Here is a 16335-nt window from a genome sequence, read left to right on the forward strand (position 1 = left end):
TTGCCAGTGGCTAATGCTTTACTAAATCTAAGAAGTGACATTTTGAAGGTCTGACCCTCTCTGAAGGGTACATTTATCTTTTCAAAAGCATCACACACCACATGTGTGCCCTTCATCGCGAGTCTGGGAATAATGGGAGCCGTTTACATGGCGGCTCTTCCACATGTCTTTGTCGAGTTTTCATTCATTTTGAATGTTAATTTGACGGGTTATTTAAATATGTATAACGACCCCAGGCAAACTGACAAACGTCCGTATTTCACCAGCTCTAAACAGACGAAGGGGAACGTCGTCGGGTGCACAGTGAAGTCCTTCTTCTTCTTCTTCTTCTTCTTCTTCTTCTTCTTCTTCTTCTTCTTTTATAGTAATGATCATAATGATCTTTGAAAAGTTTGAGCCTTTCAAAGCAATTGCTGGAACTGTCTCGACCATCGGTGCCCGTGACCCCCGGTAACAACTGTAACAGGACATCTGGGCTCTTCACAAACAGCATCACTCGACAAATTGCACACTCAGTGGCACATAACAGCACACAGCTGGGCACTGGAGGAGTTGGAGTGCGAAGGGAGCGATTTCTGGCTCGAGCGGTGCCACTTAGGTTACTTTCAGATCACGCAAATTCGTCACGGATCAGATTTTGACGTCTCCCGTGTGTCTGGCATCTGAATGTGACTGCGCTCACTCGTGTCTTTTATGAACATGATCAAGAGAAACAATAGGAAACATGATGTTTGTGACGGCTGCTGTTTTTTCTTGTTGGATTTTATGTGTAATGCTGATTCGAAACCTTAGAACACAACTTAGAACAACAGCTTTTTTTTCATTACTATGTTAAAACATATATACAGAGTCTATATAAGAAGGTGTAAGAGTGTCTTATGTGCTTTTTTGTTTGTTTTTTTAATACAGACAATCTGATCCATTTTTACCAACTATATAAACACACATGAGCAAATACCACTCAATTTTGGAAATACGTCACAGTTAAAGGTTAGCTTGACTTGTTTTTATGAACAATAATAAAATAAAAAATAGTCACTCTCAGGGGTGTCAAATGTATGGCCTGTGGGCAGTAGCGTACCGTGGGGTTTCAGTCAGGGCCTTCAGTATATAAAAAAAAAACACGCACAACCACATACAAAACACACTATTATGCACTATATTCACGAGACAGTTGATCTGCAACAACCATAGCGCACACGCACACCACTGCGCATCTATAGGCTACTGCATCATTACCACCACATCTTCCGTTATGTCACTCAGCAACCGCAATTTCACAAAAACAAGCTTCCACATAAGCATAGGCGTCACAGCACAGGCACTATTTATGATCAACAGTTTTGTCCTCACCACTTCTAAAAAATTTTATCAATTCATCATTAACACTCGAACTACCGTAAATGATGTACCTCTTCGGTGTAGGTCTTCTTTTCTCCAAACGATCGCCGTGAAAAGTGCACACGAAGGAGATCAGAAACATGATGGATCGGTGGTGTTAATGCAGTGGCCACAGCTTACTTCAAAACCCGCCAAAGGTTCAAACGTCGTTTGCGGGGGGCTAGCGCCAGACACAATTTTGATTGGCTGACGACACACGTCAGTCAAAGTTATAACCAAATAGGAAATGGCAGCTTCAACGAAAGGCCAGCAATACTACTAGAGCAGCTCCACAGAGCTATGATGCGTTTAATGACATATGGAAAATCCAGCTCAGCTTCACAAAAAATAACCATATTCTTTCTGTAAATATAATCATAACATACTGAAAAGGTAATTGAATTCAGACACGTTCAGATACACAATCATTTGAATATTAAAAAAAAAATAATACTTATAGCAGAGAAGGCCCAGCTGGCCCTGACAGCCCACCACTGCCTGTGGGCCAGAACCAGCCCACCAGAGGATGAATTTGTTATGAATAAAATAAACACTATATGTTTCACTTCCAAGATACCTGTGACTAAATGTCCGTGCCTTTTCAGATCCACTGTGATCTGTAGGTTGTAATGCACACATGTAAATGGTAAATTTTAGGCATAATATTGTCGAAACTGCATTTGTTTTCCTCCAGAAATGTCCTGTTTTTTTAGAAAAGGTACTTCATTAAATGTAAAACAAAGGTAAAAAAAACCCTATGAACACACACACACACAGAGACACACCCAGGATGTCCATATAAGGAGTTGTGTATTATTCCCACAGCAATTTACCAAGGGTACACGGTTAAAATAAAAAAAATAAAAAATCAAGAGGAAACGCAGACAAGAAAATGTTTTTTATACAAATTGTACCCTCGAGGTCTGAAAAAACATCATGTCTGGATGTCAGCCAGTGAAATAATTACTACTGGGGAAAAAATGAGTGTGCAGTAGTTCACTTATTTTCAAAAAAAAATACCTACGAACTGAAGCAATTCTGTTTTTAAATGTGTGAACTTGCACCTGCCTGAATGTTTGGTAACTGGACTTGCTGTAAAAACCACATTTTGGTGATATTCTTCACTGCAACAATGATTTTAGTCTCTAAATGAACCTTAGTGCGGCTGTTAAACCCCAAACTTATGAACCTCCACTCTGGCAAACACAAAGAGGAAAAACTGACTTTTGAAAGTACAGAAAATAGTCAAATGTATTTATTTCTGTGGTGATGCTGTTGAACCACTAAATCCACAAAGCAGTCTAGGGTTTCTCTCTCTCTCTCTCTCTCTCTCTCTCTCTCTCTCACTACAACTGACTGAAACAGCCAAAAAGATTACTTTTTGCACTTTATTTATTCCACTGAGCAGCGGAGACAAACACTCACATCCACCGAACACGAACACAAACACATAAATAAGCAAGAGTTTAAAAGCTGGACTTGGAGGTGGGGGACGAGCGTGGGGAGGGATGGAGAATAACATGATTTATTTAGCGCGGAAAATTGAGATTTCAAAATGACGATCAGGAGTGGACAGCCCACCAACAGCTCATCTTGTACAATTAATTGTCCAACGTCTAAATAAACACTGTGGTCAGTGGAGTGACGGCGGCTAAACAGGAACAGATCCATGCTGTGTGCACTCTGTTTACTCTCTGATGACTCCATTAATGTTCATTTTCGGGCAGAAAAAGGGAAATAGAATGTTGTAGAAAACCGTCAATCTGAAACGTGGTCGTGTGGAAAAAGTCATGGCAGGAAAGTTTTCTTTAAAACTATAATATATAATAGTGTCGGAGCTTGTGAAAGTTCTTATAAATACAAATTTAACATGACAATAATTCGGTTTTTTTTAAACACAGACAGAACAGTAGAACTTTTGATAATTTGCTCTTTAAACACTCGCTATCGTGTAAAGCAAGCGCTTCCAGATCAGTAGAAAATCATTTTTAATTAAATCCGTAACAACAGAATTGCCTTTAAATGGATTCTCCCTGAGAGGTTTCCCTTATCTCTGCTACTAAATATGAAAAAAAATATAACATTTATTTAAAAAAGAACAACGTCACACTGTGTTTTCCCTCAGTGGATTACTTTTACTCTTTACAGTTTGTTTTGTATTTGTTTTTGAACGGATCTTCTGCACCACCGCTCGTTTTTCTACCTCAAAACTAACAGACGTGAGTCAAACACAGTCACAATTAGTCAAGACAAATGTATAATTGTTGGTGAAACTTTTCATAATGAAGTAACTCGTGTTTAATCTCCAACATTTGTCACGAGGCTGCGTTGAAGACAAGAAACAATTTCACATATTTGAATGGGTGTAATCGTATTTGACCATTTTTAAACATGATTTTGATTCAATCCAGAGCTTTTATTGCATCAGAAATAGATATTGATACATCTCCAGATAGAATTGGTGCTACTTCATTCATTCATTCATTTAACTGAAATGACGATGTCTCTTTCCCTGTGTGGGAGTGGTTCCCGCCTCGCTCCGCTTCCGAACACCTGGCGAGGATCATTGAAATGCCACGGTGTGCGTCTGCGTTTTCAGATTGTGCCAGTTTCGTGGTCACAGTGGTCAGATTTCCGATGCCTTAGCAGAATAATGTGTGGCAAAATTATGTATCACATCCAAGTTTAATGCAACGTTCATATCTGAGTGCAAGAAAATGTAAAGCCGGATAATATGCATAAAATAAATTGCACGGCACACGACAGCATCGGAGGTCCTGCCGGGTCAGAGGGTATGACACCATTAAAGCCCACTTAATATAATATGCTAATGTACGGGTCTATTGGACGGCGCTCGCAGCTGTGTGTGACTGTAGTGACTTTGAGGAAAACTTTCCCTGACAATTTGTGCCAAATGTCTGGCTGCCTTTCACTCTCGTTTCGTTATGTTTGACTTTCGTTCGATTTTCATGAAGACTTCACCGCACAGTGTCCCAGTTTATTACATTAATGTATGTCACACATGAAAAAGTGAGGTATACTCACTATAATAAATGGATTCATTAATTAATATAAGGGATCACAGACTTTCTTTCCCACCTATGTGTGTTGGTCGGCGGTGTGTCCGTGGGAGTGAAGTTTTGTTTTGTGTGTTTGTCTGTCTGTCTGTTTGTGTTTCCGCACTTGCACTTGCCAATATGACCAACAGAGGCCGACAGAGGCTTGTTGCGTGACTGGGGTGGAGTCTGCCACCTCTGATTGCCTTGTTTCTTCTGTTTTGTATTTCAAAAAAGACAAAAAAGACAAAGGCCATCATGATTCCAACACAGACGTTAACCTTTTAAGACGCTGTACCAGAGGTGGAGGACTCGAGTCGAGAACTTTAGACTAACTTTTGACTTTAAAAACATTGATAAAAGACTTGACTCCACTTAGACTTGAGTAAAATGACTGGAAGTGACTTGACTTATGGAATACTGACGTTTTCTCAAATATTGAGGAGTTACCGTTTGTTTTTTAGAAGAACATTGGGTGCTTGGCTGCTTTTTCCTGCCTTGCGTACAAACCTGGCAACCCGAGCAACACCAACTCCACCACGTGAAATTGAATTCGACAGAAGACAGGAAGACAGTTGGTTCCTATTTTAATCTGACACTAGTGAACATCTGGGTGGGTCAAAAGCTGGTTACGATTAGTTCACAAAACGTGCCGGGGTTTTTTGGCACAATAATTGAAATTCATTTCTATGGATAAATGACGGCCTATTGTCAATATTCTTTACATTTTAGGCTCTGGACTGTGACATTGTTTGTGTTACAGATACAACTCTACCTCAGTTCAAAATGTCTTTTTTTTAACATATTTAAATGTGGGAAATCATCTTCTTCATCATCTTTAATGTTCTATAGTCATATGACTTGACTTGTGGCTATTTCCTCTCTCAAATCTGTCTACTGTACCACGTAATTATTTCACTCTTGATTTGGGTCGCCTCACTCCGTAAAGCTGTGACTTGTTCGTTTTTCTTTCTTTTTTTTTTCTTCCCAATTCCTAAATTCTTGTCTCTATGTTGCGCGCCTGTGGTCTTCAGTTAAACGTCTGTCAAAGGTCGGTCAGAGGTGGTTTTAGATTTGACTTGCTTGACTTCGGACTTGAAGGTTAAGTCTTGCATATGTGTTACTGACTCCCAACGCTGCGATATCCTGACAGAAACTGTATAAGAATATGAGCATATAAGCCTTAGAATTAGGCCTGTTTTGTATAAATGAGGTAAGAACCTTGCTTTTAAGCTCCCATCAGCAGCTTCTACTGTATGCAAAAAAAAAACAGCCAGAGCAAGCAGAGTTTTTGCATTTTCATGCAGCAACTTAGGCCTCCAACATGTCTACGTAGTGGAGGAGTGAGGAGAGGAATCCTCAGTTTCTGCAGGCTCATTCATTCTTACCATCCACTGCACCTTTAAGAGTGTCACTCCTCTCGCTCTCAGAGATTTAGATGAGAACGCACCGCATCAAGGTGCTGGGAGCCATTACAGTAAAAAAAAAAAAAAGACGACTTACTTGTGTCTTGTCACCTCCGGCCATTTATGAAGTCTTTAACGTAGAGCTGCAAAAGCTGCCAAAGCGAATACATTTGGCATTTTGTAAACTCCTCTGAGAGAATAATGAGCAATCTGTGGCTCATCATGTTTTCTTCCTCACTCTTTCTCACTATATTTGGTTTCCCTCATTGTGTTTCATGCCAGAGTCCCACGTACGACATCTCGTTTTCTGTGAATGGAAAAAAAAACATGAAAATTCAGACACTTTCCAAGCGTCACCTTCAATCAAATCACATTATGCAAATATTCCAGGACAGACCAAGTGTCTCACACGTCCACCGTCAGACATCGTCATCCTCCTTCAACTTCTTAAAAAAAAGATAATTATCAGAAATGTTCACCCGTTCGTCTGCACGTGCGTCACACAGAGACAATGCATTGGATAGAAACACTTTAAAGAAGTCTTTAAAGATACCATACCATTGTGCAACGTTGGGGCTCTTTATAGAACACACAATAAGCTGTGGGCTGGTAATTAAGCTGAATAACTAAATATCTATTAACCCCACTGTTTTTACTGTTGCACGCTAATATTAGAACCTTTAATTTGGCTCCTTGGGGTGTTTCAGTGCCCTAATTCTGTCTGTTCCATTAAGATAGCTCTGTACCATGAGCAGCCATAACACATTTACACGGGGGAGCTTGTGTGTATTATGATAATCAACTACGGGCTTCTTTTCTGCATATAATACTTTACTCCTGCGAGAAATAATTCATGACGTGAAATCCATGAAATAAAGCAAGACGTGTGAGGAGTGGACGAAGAAGGAGGAGAGTATCTGAGAGTGAGGATGAGGTTAAGGTGACTGGACCGTTGCTCCGATGATGCATCGCTCGGACGCACGCGTCCCCTGTGGTGCGGCAGCTTATTTGTCAGAGACGCGGCGCTGTCAAAACTGAGGAACAGCACGTCGTGCTAACTAGCTCGTCCCCCGCGCTGACACTATAACACTGAATAAATGATGTTTGCGAGACCACCGTGCGCCCGCGTGGACACGGAGAAGGAAACAGTTACTGCTGTGCCTCCTGTGCGACGTGACATTCTATCATAAAGGAACGTGGAATAAGAAAATGTTTTGCTGTTGGGGGGGAACCTGGGAACGGAGATAAGAAGAAAAACGACCATGATGTTTACAGTTATTAACAAAGTAGTGAAGGGATTTGATGGAAGAATGTTTGGGAAGCTGTCAGGCCGTGTTTGTAAAGTGTCTCTGTTCGTAACATGCACTTTAAATCCCAGATTTATAAAGTTTCTCATTAAAGTTGTAAAGTTAGACTCTGGACTCACATTAAGTTGGTTATTGTTGGGTTGGATGAAGAACCAAAGATAATATGTGTAATTTCTGCATTAAAATATCTGAAATCTATACGAGACTTATGTTATATATGATGTTACATATAGTTTACATGAACCTGAACTTTTACAACACTCCAAATCCATCAAAATCCGTCTTTGCGTTTTAGTTTGGTTGCCTTTTAATGACAGCTTTTACTCGTCTGTGCTGTAACTTCTGGGGCAATGAAACGTCAGAGTGAGGTAGAAAATATTTGATTCTGTTTGTTCGCCAGTGCCTAGTTGTTGTTTTTTGTTGTTGTTGTTGTTTCAACATTTACTCATTGGCATTTTTTACACTTTTAGCCACTGAGACTCTCCCTCAGAGCTGGCCCAAGGCATAAGCAAACTAAGTGCCTGTTTAGGGCCTCGTGACCACCAGGGGACCCCCTAGAGCATGTCATTATATTATTATTATCATTATTGTTATTTTATTTTATTGTTTGTGCATGACAATAACGACGACAACAACAGTGAGTCTTTTGCGCATTTTCATAATTGTCAGACAAAAGTTCTTGACATATTTTGTTCTTAAACCATTTTGTTATGTTTTTTACAGCTCAGTTTATTTTATGCAATACCAATTTTTTTTGTAACTTTTGCACATTGTAATTAGTTAAGTTGTTGTCGTGTTTACAAATAAAAATGCATTGTTTTATTTTGTTTCCTTTCTTTTGGAGATACCATATTCACCTCTTAGTGTTATGCCATGTTGTTGAAAGCCAATATAAGGGTAAGACCATGCCAGGCAGCAACAACAGCTATAATTGTGCAGAATTCCCCGAGAAGAATCATGTCGATCACTGCTTTATTATTGGTGTTGAAGGGGCCCCACGATCTAATTTTGGTTAGGGCCCCATAAAGCCTGGGGCCGGCCCTGATTTTCAACAAATAAGACAACATTTCCCAAGTCTTCTAGTGTCATCAAGCAAGCTCATTGGATATTGTTTTGCTTAGTTGCAGAAATTGATGGACATGTTAATTCCGGTGTGTTCCAGGAAGTCTCGAGAACGTCTCGGTGTGAAAAAAAAATCCAGCAGATGTGACTAAATTTAGCCCAACAGACTCATAAACTCTGCTGTGCTGTGCACAAGAACAAAGAATGACGCCACAGTCTCATTAAGATGGAGAGATGAAAGTTGCATATCTCCAACGTGTACAGCTGAAACCCTTCTGACTGAAATGTTCCTGCTGACTTTCATTCAGACTCCAGGGGGAGGTGGGGGGAGGTGGGGGGGAGGGACAAAGAGGAAGGAGACGGCGGACATTCGTCTTCTTTCCAGTGGCTGTCGCCCTCTGCATGCAGACAGACTTCTTTAAGCCCGGGATGTCAAATTTCATTACTCTGTGCCACAACTGGGCTGTGTAGCCTCTGATTTGATCAGGCGTGTAATCATGCGATTGCCAGGAACAATAAACGAGAATGTGTTCCGTGATCAATAAGCATGTCATGGATGCAAATAACAGGGACACGCCGTAATATGAGCTCCGTGATTTTACAAGCCTCTTATAACGACATTCGTCTGCTCATCTCTGTATTGGAAATTTGCTTTTATGGACAGTGCCAACAGCACAGTGGGGGATTAGCCCTTCTGACCAATGATAAGTCTGTCTTAGCTTATGGAACATAATTTTAGATTTTTCTGTTGACATTAGATCGGTCCAATAAAGAGTTTGGTCGGTTGGTGAGTTGGTTGGTTGGTTGCTTGGTCGGTTGGTCAGATGGTTGGTCGGTTGGTGGGTTGGTTGGTTGGTTGGTTATTGGTTGCTTGGTCAGTTGATCAGTTGGTTGGCTGGTTGGTTGGTCGGTTGGTCTGTCGGTTGGTTGGTTGGTAGTTCGGTTGGTTGGTTGCTTGGTCGGTTGGTGGGTTGGTTGGTTGGTTGGTTATTGGTTGGTTGGTCAGTTCATCAGTTGGTTGGCTGGTTGGTCGGTCGGTTGGTTGGTTGGTTGGTTGGTTGGTTGGTTGGTAGTTCGGTTGGTTGGTTAGTTCATAGGTAGGTAGGTTGGTCGGTCAGTCGGTCGGTCATGCCATAAACGAGAATGTGTTCCGTGATCAATAAGCATGTCATGGATGCAAATAACAGGGACTCGCCGTAATATTAGCTCCATGATTTTACAAGTCTCTTATGTCATTCATCTGCTCATCTCTGTACATTTGCAAGTATATACAGCGCCAGTGGTTATTAGCCCCTCTGACAAATGATAAGTCTGTCTTAGCTTATGGAACCTAGCGTGGAAAGCCTCATTATGGTTTAGTAAAGCACCTCATATGGAGCTTAAAAGCAAAAAATGAATAACTAACTGTATAACTGGACCAAAGCAACTTCTCAGCAAATGCACAACAGAGATAAATTCTCTAATTCCACGCACATAATTGCTTATCACTGAACAGGAAGCCTGAGTCACGGCATCCCACTTATCCTCAGATTTAACTAAATTGAATCGAAATGAACTGAAGGTAACTGGACTGAAAGCTTTGCTGTCATTGCATCTGCTGCAACCTGTGACCCCCACACCACTCCCATCAAAAATACCAAACATAAATGCACTCATTTATTTGTGATAAAGAGCCAAAATAAACCCTAAGAGCTACAGCGTCCAGGAAATGCCGGACTATCTCGCTTAAGAGCTCGGCGGACCGTGTATTTTCAGTGTGCGTCGGAAATTGGGGACCTGATTTTGTGGATTACACTCGGTTCATGTTGGAGGCGCTTTCACAATTTTCCTAATTTTTGCCATCTGACTCCTGCCACCCACGTCTCAGATTTGGATGTAGTTTTGTGCTGCTGTTGTGATGCTGTTGTGCTGCTGTTCGCGCCATTTCAGGGCAAACAACGTAAAAATGACGACACCGTCTTCCTGTAAGGAGTGAACAATGTGGACGAGATCAACAGTTTGCAAGTTGCTGTGCAGAAAGTTTGTCTTTTATTTAGAATACAAATCACGATAGATGTCCACCCGCCGACGAGAACTGAAGAATGCACCGTCAGGCTGAGTGAACGAGGAGAAGCAGCGGCATTTGTATGAATAACACAAGGTGGAGATCCACTTTGCTTTCTGTAGCCACACAGGCTGAGCTGTACAGTGTAACCTTGATGCTCCCACTTCAGCTTTTGTCATCTTTCTTCCCGATGTCTCCCGACTCCAGCTGTCCACATACTCGCCGTGTGTTTCCACATAGTTCTGTGTCCATTGTGTAATTAGCTGGAGGACATTTATTCCTATCAAAACCCTCTGGAGTGTCGGAAATGGTGCAAAACTCAGGTTGGAATTGTCCACTTTAATTGGAAGCCCAGTGATATCAACGTATTTTAATAGAATTTACTGAAAAGTCCAGTGTGTAAAGATTAGGTGCAAATATTTTCCTATCGGCAAAAATTGGAGATAAAATATTTAAAATTTTCGATTTGTCCAATAAGGGGTTTGGTTGGTTTGTCGGTCGGTTGGTTGGTTGGTTAGTTTGTTGGTGGATGGGTGGGTTTGTGGTTTGGTTGGTTGGTTGTTTGGTGGGTGGGTCGGTGGGTTGGTTGGGTTTGTGGTTTGGTTGATTGGTTGGTTGTTTGTTGGTTGTCGGCTGGTTGTTTGTTTGGTTGTTTGGGTTGGTTGGTAGGTAGGTGCACATAGATGCACATGCAGACAGATAGATAGATAGATAGATAGATAGATAGATAGATAGATAGATAGATAGATAGATAGATACTATCTCCAACACCTGCAGGAGTGTCTCTATTGTGCTTTTCTGCACATTCAACCAAGACAAAATACATAAAAACATCCATTTTACAAAAGCAAGATCCTCTTAAATTGCACGTCATTAATTGTTTTGACTGGGCAAAAGCAGTTTACCTGCCAGTGAATCTGACTGATCAAAAGATGTCACACATTATTAGTGAAGCAGACGGGGAGAGACGGGGACAGGAGGGTGAAGGACTGTTGCTCAGAGTGCCACTTCAGGAGAATTGATCATGTTTCAGTGATGAATGATCGTGCCAGCACACCTGCGGATCGCGTTGAGGAGCCAGGAGTGTGCTGTTGATCTAAATCATTGATGACTCTCCCTGATGGCTCATGCTGTGGCCCTACAGAGGAGACGAGCAGGTTCTTAACGCAGAGCACGTTTCTATTAGAGCTGTCACTGTAACAAGGCGGGAGCAAGTGTGGGGGCTGTGTTCGCCGCTCCAGCCACTGTAACACTGACACTAACACGAGGTCGTCTTCACAGGACAAGGTGGGAGACTACAAGCTCTATTTCTCGCACAAATGTTCACCGCATACGCTTTTACACGGGAGGTGATCTCATATTTTCTTGATGTTAAATAGAATTTATTACAGGCTACAGCTGAGTTCTTTATTGGTTATAAATATACAGTGCTGCATTGGAAAACTTTGCTTTTGTTTGTCATTCTGCGACTGCATTGATAAATATGTTTTGGATTTGACTCTGTTATCTTCGTTTTGAAAGGGCTTCTGAATCAAAGTGGCAAATGTTATGTTATAAGTGTGCCCGGGAATTTGTACAACTTCTATGTTGTCAAAATAATCTGTTGTCTATTTCTGAAATAAAAGCTGTAATCATTGAGGGCCAGTGAAGTGCCACTTCACTGTGTGTAGGAGCTCTGCAGGAAGGACCTGTGTTTAAAATCCCCTCCACAGCTGTTTTCCACTATCAGACTATTTTCCTGTGCGCTTCAGTGACACAAGTGTGAATTTCTGCGCTGAGACCAAATGCATAAAAAGCTGTCGTTTTGTGTCCGGCAGTTTGCGAAATCCGACAACAGGATTCTAAACTGTAGACCGATAACCGGGTTTTCGACGTTTTTGCGGCCACCAAGCGAGCAGCCAGAAACTCCACCCCCTGGTGGCTGCAAGACCTTCTTGCACCGTCACTCCAACCTGGATATAACAGCGGAGGTCACGGCAAAAACATCCTGTGACACTTGAAGGAAAATTGAGGGAAGTGCAGTCAAAAATGTCAAGGTAAATAAACAAACTCACACTAGCCAAAGAAAACCTTTTTGGACAAATAGCTTCTCTTTGTGGATCATTAAATCCTTTTCAGGTCTTTTCTTTTAACCTACAATAGATCAGTGACTTGTTTTATGTGGGCTTTTTTTTCTTTTCTTCTGCATAGTGGAATTCATAACCAGATTTTGTTTTTTTTTTGGAAAGTTTTATAGAGGGCAGGAGAAAAGTTGCCTTATAAACAATCCACTGCTTTCCATAACAATGTGTGTCTCTTTTTTTTTCTTTGCCGGTGCACAAGAGTGAATGTAAATGGAGCCGTTTCAGAAAAGTGACAGAAATGCACAATGTTGAAACAACACGACTGGGTTTCTGAGGTTCAGTGAGGGAGAAGGCCTTTAATAAATCCTGTTTGTCATCCGTACGGTGTAAATGAAATGGAGACGTATAAACAAAACGGTTGTTTCATGTTTGCTTTGACCCTCGTGGCACTCACACGTGACAGACGCAGCTTTTCTTACGAGAGCTGAGGTGAGTATCTCATGAGGGGTTGAAGGGAGAGATTTTTCATCAACATGCTCGCTGAGTTTTACCCATCATTTATATATATATATATATATATACATACATATATATATATATATATATATATTATTTTCACCTGCAGTCGACTGTTTACTGTTACGTTTAGGTTTGAAAATAATGTGTGAAGAAAAATGTAAATGATGTGATGATTTATTTTATTTTGAACATAAATTACATAAAAAACAAAGATAAACTTAATCAATAATGTATGTTATACATATTCAAAGGGAGAGAGGGAAGAAGTGGAAACTCCCTGCACCTGCATGATTTATATGGCTATTTCATTTTATCTATTTTAATGCTCAATATCACCATATGCTAAAAAAATCCTGATCATCATCAATAACAATAGTAATACTTATATATAATATAATTTAAATATGATATACAATTATAATAGAAAGGACACAATTATAAAAACTGATTGACAGATGTTTTTATATCATGTTGATCACATTAATCATCAGTGATGGAGTTATAATTGGCATTCCTATTTTTAAATATTTCAAAAGATTTCCCTAAAGGGTAATGGAACGTTTGCAGTATTATGGAGCAGTTTTCACATCTACAGTAATAGCCAAGTACAAAACCTTAAAAATCATCACTTTTCCCATTTTTTTTTTTGGTGACCAAGGCACAAAGACCCCAATTCCTTAGAGACACAGAGTACAATATTTTCTACTTTCAGCCTGGTCGTGTGTTTGAACTCATGCAGATAGATGTGTTCACCATGAAGGAGCCAGGAGTTTCTGCAGTGTCTGCTTGTAACGGCCGTTCCTTTATAAAGCCTTTATCCCCTATCTGTTTTTAAAATATTATTATTATGGTACCATTATAGTGGGAGCAAACAACGAATACAAATTAGTGAAGAACACTCATGAAAAGGGAAAAGCTCCGCACGCAGCCCATAACACTTTAGAAACAGCAGATGGCGGAGGACGTACTTTAATGCATTTTAATTCATACTATAGCCGTTTACTCACAACAAGGTGAGGTGAAGAGGGACATTATCACAACGACGACACGGGACGCGACTGAGATCAATGAGAGAGTGGTGAAAAAACAATAAAGGAAATTAATGTAGAACAAAGGCGCAAACACACTCACACGCATGCATGCGGTGGTGCTATACTATATTGTTATTTTTAAGTAGTGTTAACAATGGAAACCCAATTAGTGAGGACGCGTAATACATTATTAATAAAGTTATTAACAATCACAATCAAACGCTGTCGCCCATACTCAAAGATAAAAACATCCCACTAAGCCACGCAGACACACTCCCAGCTCTATTCAGTCTAACAGGAAACTGTATTGAGTACTCTTTGACTAATCACTTTTAAATAACTATACGATGTGGAAAATGATCAAATATATCAAATATAAAAACTCCTATTTTGATTTTTTCTTCTTCCTCCTCTATCTATGCTTCCTTTTATGAACGACAAATCCGACTGGGGACCGGACGTTTCGAAGCTGAGACACTTTAAGAGACACGTCAGCGCTCAAAAGATCTTAATGCTGCTGAACAAAAACTAAATGGGGAAAAAACACACACATTTCACATGTCGTACTCCTCTGGACTCGTGATGAATGACTGCTGTAACACATCAGAATAAATAATGAGACAAGTCGGGGACGTATGTGTGTATCTCTTTTGCACATGGACTGAATATCAGGTGAAAATGGATAATTATTGACATTAATTCATTAATTTATTCATTCATTCATTCACCGTCTACTGCATGAGGGTTTTTGGAGTTATTGGGGCTGTGAGTGGAAACCGGAGTTAAAACCCACACTCTCTGCACACGTGAACATGCAAACTCCACAAAGAAAGACCCAAACTGGGATGTGAACTGGCAACATTCAGTTTTTCAATACATTTCAAAGAATTGCTAAATTTATGTGGGATTTACACACAAAAGTTACTTTTGTTTAAAGACCGAAGCGTCTCTCGTAAACGACACGCACTGGAAGCAGCGAAGTTGAGACACCCTGACCAAAGTGTTATCCCTAACCTTAACCATAAACACTTAATGCCTCAGTTCCTCAGAAATGAGGTTCTGCAATAGAACCAGGTTTTGGTCTCCATGGGGACTACTGGTCCTGACAAGGTCAGTGTTTATACAAGTACACACACAGACATTTTTCATGTCTTTCTCCTCTGGATTCGTGATGAATGACTGCTGTAATGGATCTGAGTAAATAATGGGATACGCTTGGAAAGTATTTAAGTCTATCTTTTTATGCAGGGACTGATTGATCAGCTGTTCTTTCAATTATATTTCCTTGAATATAAATGAAGTGGGTTGGCACTCTTTGCCTTTGCAGCAAGAAGACCGGGGTTTGAGACCCGGTCGGAAAAACGAGGGCCCTTTTCTGCGTGGAGTTTGCAAGTTTCTCCCCGTGTGTGCGTGGGTTTCCTCCAGGTTCTCCGGCTTCCTCCCACAGTCCAAAAACATGTGGAGGATAAAGCGGTAGAAGATGGATGGATGGACGGATAAATAAAGTGTTAAAGGAGCGAAAGAAACTTGTGTACATTCTTCACATATGGCAGCGTTTGTGTTGGAATGACTGTCATGCACATCCTGCCGCTTCCGGACCTTGATGTCACAAACAACCACAATCGTGTTCACCAACAGCTGTCAGCGGGGGAAAAAAAGCAACGACACGTCGATTATATATTGCCCGGAAAACTACATTTGAAATGTAAATGTAACAGCTCCAGCGGTGAATTACCTGGATGAGCTTTATTTGTGTATACGTGGGTAACTCGTGCCCGTGCACTCATTATGCACGTCTTTGCAGTCGAGTCATGAGGCTGTGGTATAATGACCGAGCGCCGTGAATCATTAATGGCAGTGCAGCGAGGTTGCGAAGGCTGTCCATCAAAGCAGACGCGGGGTAGTTAAGACGTGGGCGGCCGCGCGGAGTTCTGTGTGTTTGTGTGTGAGTGAATCTGCATCATGATTCAAGATTTAAATAGATAATTCAGCCTGATGTTGTGGAGACAGTTAACTCTGGTTCTCAGTAATGTTTTCACTGTTTAAAATTCTGATGTTCTTTTTTTTTTGTGTACGCAGAGCCTCAACCCTCGGGGAGGTCTGAGTGCAGTGGTGTAGAGTCATCCTCAGGTCAGAGCTGCTGCAGCTAATAAGGTTTCACAGTCTGACGGAGGGCATTTCATGAAGACGGGTAATTTCCATATTGGAGTCTTGAACTTGGCGCCTGCAGTCGAAGAATCGTGTTTGTCATTAAGATGCGGCGGCGGCGGCGGCGGCGGTGTCGTCCCACGTTTCAAACTGAGAAAATAAAACGTAATTGCTTGTTGCGCAGGTATTTCTAACTTTAGACTTCCAATTAACGCAATGGCTTCATTTGACTTCATTTATTTCAAAACGAGGGCTGTGGGCTGATTGTTTAACCTTAGGCGCGACGGCGGTGACTGAGTCACTTCCACTTGAGCACAAC

This window comes from Solea solea, chromosome 19 (genome assembly GCF_958295425.1).
Source record: "Solea solea chromosome 19, fSolSol10.1, whole genome shotgun sequence".
NCBI classification, from domain to species: domain Eukaryota; kingdom Metazoa; phylum Chordata; class Actinopteri; order Pleuronectiformes; family Soleidae; genus Solea; species Solea solea.